Here is a 15,715-nt window from a genome sequence, read left to right as displayed (position 1 = left end):
GTTCGGCCTCGAGGCGGGCCGGATCTGGGCCCCGCGCGGCGACGCGCGGGAGGAGAGAGGAGGGCGGCGGGGCGCCACGTGTTGAGGCCTGAGTGGCTGCGGCCGGCGGCGGGATTCGTCCGGAGGGCAGGGGACATGTCCGGTGCGTGGAGGAGGAAGATTTAGGGTTTGTACCGCGAAATTTTGGGGGAAGAGGCATATTTATAGGTAGAGGGAGCTAGGAGACTCCAAATGGAGTGCGGTTTTCTCCCACATGATCGTGATCGGACGACCAAGAGCATGGAGGGGGTTTGGATGGGCTCATGGGATGTGGTGAAGAGGGGCTGGGCTGCAAAGAGAGAGGGGTTTCGTGCTACGCGGTTAGTATCAAACGACCTCCAAATGGCACGAAACTTGACAGGCGGTCTACCGGCGGTGTAACAAGGCCGCTTGGCAAGACTCAGTCCATTCCAAGAAAGTTTAACACCCGCTCACAACGAGAGACAAAAGGGGGACGCCGGAGGACATAGGAGTGTCGGATTGCAAAACGGACAACGGGGAAAAAGCTCGGACGCATGAGACGAACACGTATGCAAAATGAGATGCACATGATGACATGGCAAAATGCAACACGCAAGAAAATGACATGGCAAGGACGGCGAATAACTGGCAGACACCTGGCGCATTGAATTCGGGGCGTTACACCCTCCTTGATTGATTCCCCCTCCGGTGGAGCGCCGGAAAAGGCCCCAAAATGGGATCTCACGGGTACAGAAGGTTGCGGCGGTGGAAATAGGGTTTCGTGGTGCTCCTGGATGTTTTTAGGGTATATGAGTATATATAGGCAAAGGAAGTCGGCCAGGGGAGCCACGAGGGGCCCATGAGAGTGGGGGCGCGCCTACCCCCTGGGCGCGCCTCCCTGCCTCGTGGCTGCCTCGTCTCTTTCTTGACATCCACTCCAAGTCTCCTGGATTGCAGTTGTTCCAAAAATAACTCTCTCAAAGGTTTCATTCCATTTGGACTCCGTTTGATATTCCTTTTCTGCGAAACACTAAAATAGGCAAAAAAAAATAGCAATTTGGAATGGGCCTCCGGTTAATAGGTTAGTCCCAAAAATAGTATAAAAGTGTATATAAAGCGCATTAAACATCTAAAACAGATAATATAATAGCATGGAACAATAAAAAATTATAGATACGTTGGAGAAGTATCAGACCTTTTCGTGCAGTTCACCTAAAATGAAGCAAAGATTGCATCATGCATCTAGGAAGAAGTACTTGCTCTCATGAGCTGGCAGGTTCTTTAGTAGTTGCAATAAAATTGAGCAACATTAAGGTTGGTTGTCCTGCTCATGCAAGGTGCAACTATAATTTGTTTATCTTTTTGTGCATTTCCACTAAAATAAAGTGCCATTGTGGTGACAGTAACGACTCATCTTGCAAAGGATAATAAAATGTTGCATGAGATCACTGGTAGAGTTTGACAGAGATGTTGGAAACTCCAATCACCGTTTGTGCAGTTCCACCACAATTGAGAGAAGTTGCCCACGCGGCATTTTAGTTGAACTGCACATGACACTCATTCCAAAAAAAGTGTTTTTTGCAGTTCACCAAAAGGTCACAATAGCAACAAGGTGAAATGGATATCCCTATCCGCATGAAAAGATAGAAAGAAAACAATTACTGGTCAATAACAAGATAGAAACATACACGAAATGAAAAGAAGCATCTTCATTATGTTCATGGTGATCACGCAAGTACAACTGAAATTTTAAAACAGCAGCATTGCTTCATGTTACCGGAAGCATTACGATCATCAATGACATTCGTCAAATATGGGATTACTTTAATGGTGGCATTGCTTGTTTACCAGATACAGTAGATCAACAACAACTAGAGAGTTGGTTTAAGGGCATGGGATAGTGGGGACACAAGGATACTCGACAGCGTAAAGAAACAACTTACTTATCATACTGGGAAAAATAGCAGGAGTACCATTTGTAACACAGTTTAATTGCATCATATTACTAGAGGCATTAGATTAACAATAACATTGGTTAAACATGTCCTTATGGTAATAGTGTGATTGCTTCATTTTACATGCACCCTTACATTAACAACAGCAAAAGTTGGTAGAAGGACATGCGACAGTGGATGCATCAACACAATGTACCTACAAGGAGGCATAAAGTGGTGATGTCGAGTTTGTTCATACTCCGTGAGGCCATAAAATCTAAACTTGGAGACCTTTTACTATGTGAGGGCAGCAAATCTAATCTTGGACATACTCTGTTGACCTGTCCACCAGCCGCCACTTTCTATCCTTTTTTCAACAGATAATAGATATGTTCCTTATCCAGTTTGTACTGCCTTTTCCCTTTATTTCCCTTTTCAACCAAGAGACCAGTTGGGTATCCAGCCTCTACTACTTTCCCCCAGTTATTTCCTATTTGAATCAAGTCCTAGATTCATGCTACAACTTCCCCCCTTTCATCGCTGTTTGAACCAAGTCCTAGATTCGACTGCATGAAATAGCTTTACCTCTAATAATACTAAAAATTAGGTGGCTTTGGAAGAGCTGTTGGAAGTAGAAAAAGATCCACATGCAGCCACGTGGGGAGATGGGGCAGTAGAGTAAGGTCGCTTTAGAAAGAACTTATACCTGAGGGTCGTCGGGGTGTGGCTAGACGGGCAGTGGGAGGTTGGATATACCCACAATACGGCAGGGAGGAAGAAGGGGTTTGAGGACCTCCCAAGCCGACGTTGTGTTGGAGAGAACATCACGGGCAGATGATTAGGACCTGCGGGGAGCTGTGGGTTTCCTCCCTCGCCACTGATGACCATGTGAACGATGTACCTAGTCCCCTACGCACCCTGTCCGAAGGGATCCGGCTGGATATGTAACCAGCAGTGAGCAGAGAGAGAATGTCACTACCGCTATCTTGTTTAGATCTGGAGAGGATGAGAGAATGAAGAGAGCAAATCTAGTAAAGCAAGCGCTCAGGCTCCTACACGTGGAGTGATTATCTTTTTTTCTCCACAACAAGCATTTCAATTTGTGTACGTGGCATTAAACAAAAGAAACTCTCTATTTAACGTGACTAACTGCACGTCGCACTTTGTACTGTAGTGCACTACTCCTACTTACTAGTACTAGTAGTATTGTTCACTTGTGCTCCCCGGCCCTCCATTCATTGAGCAAGCCCATGGGTGAATAAACATATAGTACTAGTACTATTTATATAGAACGAACAAGCTCGAACTATTTTGGCTTTGAGATATCGATGGTATAGTTTGACCATGTTGCATCAATGGACTCAATACTTTAGAGTAACCTATATGTATAAATACATGGACGTTTTACATTCCAAATCGCTAGCTAGAGCTTGAACTGTATTTTTTTACATGTACCACCTTTTTCTTTTGGTTTTCTGCTCCATGGCGTAATTCATCGATACAAAATTATACTAGGAGTATTTAAAAGTTGAGGGCGGGGCTTTTCCCGGGCAATACGTGCAGCAGTTTTTGCGTAGCCGGTTTGACAGAGAGGCGAGGAGGGTGAGGGAGTAGCGAATTCAACTTACTGCTGGAAAGGCAGGGCTGTGTGATTTGATAGCTCGTTACTGCTAGAAAGATGGGGTCTTGTGATATGACTGCTCATTATAGTCATTATTACTGGCACTACGACCGGGGTGATGCCCCCCTTTTGTTCCCCACTCTAATCTTGTGCATGACACGTCGACCCGGGTGCTGGCTCTCCCACATGTCGGTGACGTAAGAAGGAGCAAAGAATCATGTTGTATATATAGTACTACTAGTACATAGTATTAGTATATACTACTACTCATGTCGAAGGAGTGTGAAACACGACAGCCCAGTGAACTAGCAGGCGATAGGCCATTGAAAACAATGTGGTGATATGGCCCTAAAAACAATGTACTACAGTCCATACTCTAGCATGTACAGTACTCCTCCTCTCGGTTCATCGCCATCATACTTTTCCCATTCATGTGTTTCCAGTATCCTGCGAATCGAAGAGGCCCTTAGACTGGTTTCGGTACGATCATTTTTTCCAATGTGTTACGTCCAAAATTTAATGAATGTGCTTCGGTTTCTATGAAAATAATCCGGTTTGCATGTAGTAATTCGTTTATTTATTTATTCTTCTGCGGGGGTTTTGCATGTAATTCATTAGGTCTAAAATGTAAAGTACGACGACATGGTTCCATATGCTCCGAGTCGTGCATGCACTATGACCCAGATCCTCTATGTCCCACATGTCGGCGAAAGGAAGCACATGGAAATAGCCTAGGACTACACATAGGAGGAAAAATGCATGAAAAATTATGTACTATGAAGCATAGATGCGGTTCGAGCAAGAGACCTAAAGTGATGATAGGTATAGGTTGCACGCAACCAACTAGTGGTACTAGACGTATGAGTACTTAGGACTCCTATTCTATCAACACGAGTCCCATCTGACAACAATGTCCATGCTACAGCTAGCTCTTCTCCCTCGTTCTCTCTTCTAATTCTAACTCAGGGACGCACGGTGGGTGGGGTGGGGGTTTGCTGATAGTCGGTTTGCTCAACTATGGCCCCACCTGACAGTGAAAATGCTAAGACAACAAGCATTCCCTAGCATGAGCAGCGTGCCCGACAGACCGTGTGGGGGTGCGAACGCGGCAGTCTTTACCTTTTTAACTTGTAGATAGAAAATTTAGCACAAATTACAAAAGGGACTAATAAACCAGGACATAGGTAGTAAACTAGGACGAAGACAGTGCTATAACATATAATTAACGCCAAATAAGAGCAAGGGATCACACATGTCATTTTCGCCTGGAATAAAAATGGCATACACTAACACATTAGGGCCACGAGGCGATGAAGTGTTGGTTACAGGAGGCAGGAAGAAAGATGCATCCATCGACAATCTCCTCTTCCTCGACTCAGGGTGCCAGCCCACTAAACGGCGGCTAAGTAGCAGTGGCTTTCGTGGCCAGGTCAATGAGCTTCTGAACAATGGTGTCCAAAGATTCTAGCCGATCAAAGAAGGCCAACGTCTTTCTGTCCTCCCCGGCCTTGTAGTTTCCTATCTAGATGAGTTCCTTGTAGACGTGGATGCGTAGGTCGACGATTTCTTGCATGGCGAGGCGTTGCGCGGCAAGCGCGGCCTCGAGGTGCACATTATTCGTCGCGACCTCCGGTAGCTGCAGGGCCACCAGTGCGTGAAAGAGTTCATAACCATGGAGGCCGATGAGGGTGGAAGGCAACGAGGAGCCTAGGCGCATGGGCTGGAGTTGTACGGCAAGGTCGCCCGCGCGCTTCTTGATGGTAGTGAACTTGCGGCTGGAGTAGACCATCATCTCATCCATGCGAGAGGCGAAGACGGCGCCGGCGAGGGCTATTATGCCAGCAGTCGCCAATACCATCTGGAAATGCCGCGCGGCACGGGACTGCATGCCGGCATCTTGGATGGTCTGGCACAGCTGACTGCCGCTCGTGTCCATCGCCTCGATGGGTGTTTTGTGGCTTCTTGTCACTTGGTCTTGGTCTTGGATTGGAGTGAGCAATGGTGCATACGATTTGTTAGATGGATTGGAGCAGTGGGGTGGCTTCATATAAGAGTGCAAACTGCGTTGCATTCACATCTTGATGGCTCCATTCTGCTTCTCCAATTAATTCCCTCTGCATGCTAATTGAGGATTCATCATTGACCTTTCAACATCTCGGGAGCCGCTACCCTATCCCTCATTGGCATTCAAGCTATATCAATGTAAATGCGTGTCAAAAGATACTAGTCATTACTACATTGTGCACTGCGACCAAAGCAGAGGGGAAAATGAGAGAACTTAATATTTACTATACTACCATTGCATGCAATTAACTGACCGCTGCATGCTGTGCTAGGTAGTCTCAAGGCATTAAAAACATACACGGCCCATGTCTCTTATTGGTTGATTCCTTTATTCATGTCAAGACACAAGTAACAAGGTCAAGTTAATCCACCATGCCTAAGTGTTTTGGGATTATAAGGTTTTTTTGAGGGATCACCACAATAACTGTAAGATCTGCATCCGATAGTGGCACCTATTGGACGCAAACAACAATAGAAAAGAAATGTCACAAAACTGCAACACCACGCCCCTCCCCTACACATAAGACTGGCACGCGAGCATATGCCACTCCCACATTTGGGTTGCGCTTGGCTCTTCGCCTCTTCGAGAGGTCGAACAATGATGCCATTTACGACTAGAATAAAATGACGTACACTAACACATTAAAGGCCACGAGGCGATGCAATGTTGGTTACAAGATGTAAGAAGATAGATGCATCCATCGACAACCTCCTCCTCCTCGACTCAGGGCACTGACCCATCGAACGACGGCTAAGTAGCAGCGGCTTTTGTGGCCAGGTCAACGTGCTTCCAAACAATGGCGTCCAAAGATTTCAGCCGGTGGAAGAAGGCCAACGTCTTTCTGTCCTTGCTGGCCTTGTAGTGGCCTATGTAGATGATTTCCTCGTAGACGTGGATGTGCAGGTCGACGGCTTGTTGCATGGCGAGGCGTTGCACGGTGAGTGCAGCCTCGAGGTGCAAATTCTTCGAAGCGACCTCTGGGACCTGCAGGGCCACTAGTGCTTCAAAGAGTTCGTCACCTTGGAGGCTGATGAGGGTGGCAAGCAACAAGGAGCCTGGGCGCGTGGGCTGGAGGAGTACGACAAGGTCATCCGTGTGCTTCTTGACGGTGGCGAACTTGCGGATGGAGCGGACCATCATCTCGCCCATGTGAGAAGCGAAGTCGGCATCAACGAGGGTTATGACGCTGGCGGTCGCCAACATTGTCTGGAAACACTGCGTGGTTCGGGGCCAGTGGCCGGCGTCTTGGATGATCTGGCATAGCCGACTTTCTCTCGCGTCCATTGACGCCATGGGTGCTTGTGGCTTCTGGCCACTTGGTGTTGGACTTGGATTCGAGTGAGAAGTGTTGCGCAGAGGCTAGGAGTAGATGGACTACAGTGGTGGGGTGCCTTTATATGAGAGTCCAAACTGCGTTGCATTCACATCATGTTGGCTCCATTCTGCTTCTCCAATTACTATTCATGCTAATTGAATGAGGAGGCATCATTAACCGTTCAATGCTTCGGGAACTGCTATCCTCTCTCTCGTTGGCATTCAAGCCATATCAACACAAATGTGTGTCAAAAAGAGGCTAGTCAGTAGTAGTACTCAATACTAACTCCGTCCTGGTTTATTAGTCCCCATGGTATTTCGTGTCAAATTTTCACTATAGATTGAACTAAGAAAATGTTCATGCATGTTACCAAAAATTATATCATTGAAAACTATGTTCAAATACGAATCCAATGATATAATTTTTGTTGACATGTATTAACATTTTGTTAGCTAAATCTTTGGTCAAAATTTGGCACAAACTACAAAGGTGACTTATAAACCACGACAGAGGTAGTACTATTGTGCACCACAACCAAGGTGGAGAGGAAAATGGGAGAACTTAACATTTACTCCCTCCGTTCCTAAATATTTATAGTGTAGATTCACTCATTTTGCTCCCTATGTAGTCACTTGTTGAAATCTCTAAAAAGAAAAATATTTAGGAACGGAGTGAGTATTTGCTAATTAATACCATTGCATGCAATGAACTGACCGCTGCATGTCGTGCTAGGTACGTCTCAAGGCATTCAAAAATACACGGCCCACGTCTCTTATTGGTTGACTCCTATTCATGTCTAGAAACAAGAAACCTGGTCAGGTTTGTTTTGGGATTATTTGATTTTCATAAGATGACTATAACTAGCAATTGCCGCAATAACCATAAGATCTTCATCCAATGGTGGCACCTATTGGATGCAAACAACAATAGAAAAGAATTGCCACAAAACTGCCACACCACGCCCCACCCCTACACATAAGACTGCCATGCGAGCGTTCGCAACTGCCGCGTTTGGGTTGTGCTTGGCTCTTCGCCTCTTCGAGAAGTCGAACAATGATGTTACTACTACTACAATATCGAATCAACTACTGCATGTACGTCCACCGCGTGGGGGAGGGGGGCTTGTTGTAGTAAGAAAAAGCTTCTCCTCGTCTGCGAGCCACCACGTGCATGGGCGAGGGAGAGCGCGTACTAGTAATCAAGCTTCTCCTTGTACGAGTTGATGCGACACATCATAGCACAGGCCCCACATGCTTGCCTCTAAACTTGGCTAAAAGACCCACAGTGTATAATATTTGCCGCAACCTCTAACATTTACCCCACCACAAATTAAAATATATATTCCTCTCTTGACCAGATCAGCGTGCAAACTACAATCACTAGGATGACAGGTAGGGCCAGAAGATTATTTTAATCAAAAAATGCTATCCTAGACTATGTTTGTACTACCTCCCCTATACATGAAACTGCCACACAAGCGTTCGGCTTATGCTTGGCTCTTCGCCTCTTCGGGAAGTCGAACAATGATGGTACTACTACAGTGGAGTACTACTAGTACGCTTCTGGCATCTGACACCGAATGAACTGATGCATGTCCACCGCGTGCGGGAGCGAGAGCGTGTAGCGAAAGCTTCTCCTAGTCCTACGAGCCACCATGATCATGGGCGAGGGAGAGAGCGTTGTAATAAAGATTCTCCTTGTTGTACGAGTTGATGTGACACATCAAAGTAGTGCACTCGATATGTTTCAATAATTTGTGTTTATCGATGCACGAATGACAACGCATACGTGCATGTCGTGACTTTCCTTTTGATACTTGCATGTATTGATTTAATGCACCTTCAAGTAGTATGAATATGTTATGTAAAACTTTCTAATGCCCCGGCCCTAAAGTGAGAGATGGTGGTGCACGAGGAGGGCGAGATCATGCTGACAGAACAGGACCCAACGATGGAGGTCTCTATGGACCTGACCTTGCTCCACTGCCCCTTGTACCTCCGCCCCTTGAAGCCTCTAGTGTCCAACATTCAAATACACCTCGTCCGTTCAGTTGATCGAGCAATGTGTGGGTTTCTTGATGTGGCACCCTGACTCAGAGAAACTGGAACGCCCCATATTCTAGCTCAGAGATCGAGGTGAAGTCTTCTGAATACGGCACTGCTTAGCATAGAACAAACCAGCTCTCTATTATAACACGAATATGAATACAAGGTCTCTGATATTACAATGAATAACATCGGCATGGCAACGATATGCCAACCACAGTTGCTCTACGCAAGCAGCATAACAACTCAAGGCAGCAAAACAACTATTTGCAGCGGAACAACTATTGGAAGTGGAACAACGAACGACGATGATGGACTCCAATCTGCAGGGACTCTGGCTGGAACATTTATCCTAACTCGCGAACATAGGAACCACACCAACAAGCAAGCTATCCAGGCACGACCTGCAAACTGGCATGAGACGCCAGGTCAGTACATTGAATGTACTTGCAAGCTCACAATAACCAAAAGCAGTCAAGACAAACAACATGGCATTAGCAAGTTAAAGCAGTCATGAACATGATACTAACAGAATAACATGGCATGCACAAGGTGAACATGATACAACTTTAGCATGGCATAAACATATGAACATGATGATACTACATGCAACAAGTTAACATTCGCATGCACCAACTTACTCTTGCTCAGTAGTTACCGCATAACCATGCCATGCATCAACTTACAACATCGGTATTGATGATACCTCCATGATCATCTCGCGATCACATAAATATAAACCAACTTCAGTGTCCATGATACCTCCGTGATCCTCTCTCAATCGCAACCAATCTCTTTCTCATCATCGAACCGGGGTTATTCTTAATCAGGTTATACTTACTACCGTTGGCTCATAGTGTGACCGACTATGAACCGGGCCCATATTCGAGGGCGCAGCTATCGATAGATTAAACACACACACTGTAGAGGTTAGTACATTGTACCCACACCACGGAACCCATGGCCTCGCACTCCCATTCGGGTGGACCAACAGCGTTCCAACAAAACCGATCTATTGCCCATGACACTCTCCCAGCCACTCCGACCAACACCCCTTTGGGCTAAGTCATGGGTGGCCCCGTGTCTACCAAAGACACCCAACGGCCACCATCATGGCAAAACATAGATGGTCCCAAACAGGGACAAACGCGCGCAAACAACTCGGGCACACAAGGATTATGTCCGCCTACCTGATCAGGGTAGTGCGCGCCCATAACCTTCCCTCGTTGGAGGCACCGGCGAGAGGCATGATAATAGACCCAGTTAGGACCTTCCCATAAAAGGCAAATGTGGTTGCACTGGTCAGCTCGACTTGGTGGCACCATGACTCAGCCAACAGTTGTTCAAGTTCATTATTATCCAGTTACACTTGAATGCAATAAGTTGTGTCATATGAAAATAACATGATGCAACTACAATGCATGAGCATGATATCAACATAAGCATGGGGTGCAGCATAACTATTAACTAGATTAACAACCATGAACCATATCCCACCTAGCATGGTACAATGACGAGCATGAATATCACAAGTATAACACTACTCATAGCATAACATGACCACTAGCATCAACATGAATACCATGCAAGAACACATCAATAACATTACCGAGTAAGCACTTAACCAACTAACAGCAAAGGAACAATGCATATCAATGATACTCGGTAACCGACAATAGTCATGGACCGAAGAACATGACCAACCCAACATGTACTACTACCAACCATATCATATGAAAGTAATACTAGCAAGTGGCTCGTGATAACAAAATGCAAGAAAGCATAGCATGCCGGTGAACACCGATCCATAAGCATAACCGAAATAACGGTGACACTAGCAAAACAAGCAAACATTTATTAAATATTCAAGTTGAAAACCAATGCTACTGCATGGCCATCATGCAAATGGTGGTTGTGGCTTGCCTGGGTGTGGCACCCCGATCCGCATGGAGCAGGAGGCCTTCGCACATCAGCCTAGGAAAACACCTGACGCACGACAGGTCCATGATACAACATTCCAGGTACAAGAATATTCATCAAATACATATGTAAAAGAGTACATCATTGATGAATACAATCTTCTGGCATAGACCTAGGGCTATTTACATGGCAGCAGAAGTCTATTTAAATGGCGGCGGAAGTCTTGGTTTGGCAGCGACTCACTCTGACTGGACTCCATAACACACAGGAATGGCAAGATTACGACCTAGCACAACGGAACAAACGAATAACATGTCCTACAAAACTGGCATGACACGCCAGGTCAGTACATTGAATGTACTTGCAAGACAACCAAATACATAGTTTCAAATGAACAGATGACAAACCAAGAACCAAGCATATGCAACAATCTACATCAACACAACTTCTAAGCATGGCATGATATTAACTAGAATCATAAACCAAACTAGGCATGAACAACATTGTAGCATCTATTAGCATGGCAATAACATGACATAACAAACTTACTTCTAACCTAGCAACAGCAAAGCATAACATATCAAAACATGGCATGGCATCAAGAAAACTATGCTGGAAATAAACTACCAGTTACCTCCCATGAAGACATATAGCATTAACCTCATGCAACAATCACTTACTCTACCACGGCTCCTCGGAGAAAATTCATGACTTACCAAGACCTCGTCTCGTGATCATATTAACACATCATCGTGACTTCTCACGATTATCTCATAGTCCAAGTCACCACATTATTTATCACATCTTAGTTATCACATTAATTATTATCAGGTTTATCCTCCATTTTGACCAAGACCCGATAGTGTGACCTACTATGAACTGTGCCCATGACCCAGGACGCGGCTATCGATAGATTAAAACACACACTCTGCAGAGGTTGTGCACTTTACCCACATCACAGAACCCATGGTCGTGCACTCCCATTCAGGTGGACCAACGGCGTTCCAACAAAACCGATCTACTGCCATGACACTCTCCCGGCCACTTCGACCAAATCCCTCATGGCTAAGTCATAGGTAGCCCCAAGCCTACCAAAGGCATCTTCAGCCACCGTCGTGGCAAAAACGTTCCCAAAACGAGACATGTGCACATAACCAAACTTGGGCTCACAAGGCTTATGTCCGCCTACCTGATGAGGGTAGCGCGCGCCCATAACCTTCCCTAGTTGGAGGCACCGGCGAGAGGCAATGACAATAGACCCAGCTAGGGCCTCCCATAAGGCAAATGTGGCTGCACTGGGGAAAGCTCGACTTGGAGGCACTATGACTCGATCCCATCAATGATGGAGGAGTTTTATTATTAAGTCATGTTATTAAGTTCTCCACCATCATCAATATTATGAGCATATTAAACAAAGATGCAACAATGAACATGCATTAACAAATATCAAGCTAGAAAAAATTCAGCATATGAAAAATGGCAATACCGGGTGCTAGCTTATTGACGGTGTAACAAAATCGTCATAACATTATTACTACTGGCATGAAACTAATCAACACACATGTATGATATTATCAACAACAATATAACTAGCATGGCAAAAACTATCATGAAGGTAAGCATGAAGTGACAAATAGTACTAGCATATAGCACAACTGAAATAACGACAGATGAAACAGACAGAAACTACTGCAACTAAGCACACGCACGAGGAACCAACAAAGTCAACATGCAAGTTCGGGGCTCATGATAAGAGGTTGGCTTGCCTGGGGTCGAGGAATACTCCAGAAATGAGTGCGATCACTTCTCGGAAAAATTTGCCGAAGAGGGGTTCACCTCAGAGGGGCTGAATTAGGGCAAGGGCAAAATGGGCATTTTCAGAATGTGCAAACATAAAGAAAATAGTCCCATCAAAATTAGCTCAATGAACAGAGAACGTGAGCATTGGAATCACCTCAATTGGAGTTACGGTTGCAAAGTTGTTGCCGTTCACTTTTTAGGCAGAAAAGTGGCTTAAACAGTTAACGTTCACAATCTAAGCATTTCGGCGGGCTCGGCTGAAAACAGAAAGCGCACATTGAGAAAATACATTTCCAGAGAATAGAAAGCGTATTTTCAGGCAATACGTTTTCAGTTAAAGGAAACACATTACTGATAATACGTCTCCGAAGAAACGAAAGCGCACTTTGGGGGTTACGTTTCCACTAACGCTGACTGGGCATCGCTTCGGTCTATGGCAGGTGGGGTCACGCGAGGGGTAGGGCCCATCAACTTATCCACGCTGGCAGGACCGGGTCAATGCCCTGGGTCGCTGCCAGGTGGGGTCCGCGGCGGCTCCTCTCTCCTCCTGCCTGGTCTTCTTGTTGCTCCCGACCAGAGGCAGGGGAGGCCGCGGCTGCCGGCACAGCCGACGACTGGTGGTGCGGGAGGGCCGGGCGACACGCTCAGGAGCTCCGCCACTCCATGCCGCGCCCGTGGGTGGTCTCGTAGAAGCTCGGGGTGGACTACAGCGCCAGGACCAGGGAGATTGGCGGCGACAGAAGAGCTGCAAGGGGAGGGACTGCACCTGCGGGGCTCCTCCGCTGGTGTTGAGGGTTGCGGTGGTCTTTGGGTTCCAAGGGGGATGCTAGGGAGCAGAAAAACGAGCTGGGGAAGGGCCATGGCAAGAAGTGGCCTAGAGGGGATCAGGCGGAGGCCATGGCAATGGTGATGATCAAGGAGGGACTCCGGAGAGGAATGGGTAGCGCGGAGAGCTGCGGGTGGTCGAGAAGAGCTCGGTAGGGCTACTTATAGCCGCGGGGGAAGGCTCGACAAAGAGGGTGAGGTGGCACTCGGTTGGCTAAGTGTCCGCGCTCTGGCGACGGGCACACACGGCCAAGGCTCACGGGAAGCTGCGGGAAGGCGACGAGGGGGACGCGGACGAGTGCCAGGGGGTCACGGAGTCGAGCTACGCCCAGAGATGCGCGGGGGAAACGAACAGAGGCGAGGAAGAAGACGATGGCCATAGGTGAGCACTGTTCAATCGTTGGCATGGCTTGTCGGAGAAGAAAACGGAGGGGGAAAGGGGTCCAGGCGCACGACGATGACGAAGCTGAGCTGGTTGACAAGCTGGGACGAGCCAGAGCCATCCGGAGCTGCTCTACTATGGCCAATAGTGTGCAGACCACCGATTTGGCCGACTTCACTCGTGATCACCACAGGCTCTGCACTCTCTGGCCTCCTACTTAGTGCCAAACCTTGTCAGCAGTGGAGTCCTTCCAAGTCTCATTAAAACTGAGGTGATGGCGCAGGTAGAAGTGTAGGGAGCAGAGGCAAATAGGCTCGACAAGTTTGCTGTTGCAAACTTGGCAACATCTTGGTGATCAACACAGTGAGCTTAAGGGCTAAACTTGATGTCTGGGAGGTTTAGGCTAGCAAAGACTACGGTCCTGGGAAGTTGGAAGGGATTTGGGCAAGGACTTAGTGTAGTTGCTTTGCAACTGCTAAAATTGGTCCAGAAAACAAATGAGGAAGGAGCACTCACTAGGAGTGTAAGATGGAGCTACCACTTGGCAAATATCCATGATTTGGTCATATTTAGATGCTTCAAAAGATCATACCAAATGGACTTGCCAAATTGGTACTTGTTTCACAAGCATCACTTCTGATCAGAAACTTGGGAAAATCTAGGAAAATATTGGCTACATGAAATGAGCCAAACTCTTGGGTAGGTGGGTTATATGGATAGGAGAAGGCTTGGAAATATTTGCAGCCATAATGGAGCAAGATAAAATATACTTGCTTCATAAACTAAAAATTTGGACAGAAAACAAGAATTGCTCATGTGCTCACATAGTTCAATTAAATGAGCTGACTTTGGGTGGAGGCTAATGATTTGGAATACTTGAGAGGATGGCAAAGTTTCATCCCATTCGGAAACTCTATGAAGGAACTTCCTTCACAAAGTCGCATTCTGGTCAGAAACTTTAAAAAATTGCACATGGAGCTAGGATGAATGGATTGAGCTCATCTTTGGTATCCATGGGTGATGTATGAAGGTCAATCACCCTGCCAAATTGCAAGTCAATTGGAATTAGGAATAAAGCACTTCCTTGCAAAAATATCAGAGAAGGCAGAAACTTGCATTGGATCATGTGCCCAATTTTTGATCTGTGGAACATGAGATAAGGATGGAACTAGTGATTATATAGCAAGGACAAGATCCACAATTTATGTGAGAATTTTGTCTGCTATAAAAATAATAGTTCCTTTAGAAAATGGCAGAAATGCAATATTGGCATAAAATAAGAAAAGGAAAATTTCCTTATTTAATTATGGCCAATATCTTTGCCAGAGCTTGGATTAGGCATAAATATCAACTCCACCAATTCACATGAATTTAGGAGATGGCTAGCTATGCCTTTGGATTTTATTCCTCAGAAGGGCAAGAAAAGGAATAAATCATAATTCAAAAATATTGCATGGGACTTGGCAATATTTTTGCATATCCAAGGTTTACAATGATAGGAGGGTCTCTGGGAATAGATGGGATGATTAACAAATCAAGGAAAATGATAGCTCCTTTGTAATCACAAAGGTCACATTTAAATTCCAACAATTTGGAATTAGGGTTTGAGAGTGTTTGAGGTGATGCAATTGAGGTCTTGCCCACTGACAAAGCCATGAGCATGGTTTTGAAAGGTTGGAAATGACAAGAAGTCCCAGAGTCATCCAACAAAATCAGGAGAAAGATTTTGAAAATGAGTGCCAGGAAGGAATAACAGCACAAAAATCGATAACCCAATTTTGGGGCTGTTACAAGTCTTCCCCCCTTAA

The sequence above is a fragment of the Triticum dicoccoides genome, chromosome 3B (assembly GCF_002162155.2).
Source record: "Triticum dicoccoides isolate Atlit2015 ecotype Zavitan chromosome 3B, WEW_v2.0, whole genome shotgun sequence".
In the NCBI taxonomy this organism is placed as follows: Eukaryota; Viridiplantae; Streptophyta; class Magnoliopsida; order Poales; family Poaceae; genus Triticum; species Triticum dicoccoides.
This window is presented reverse-complemented; position numbering follows the sequence as displayed.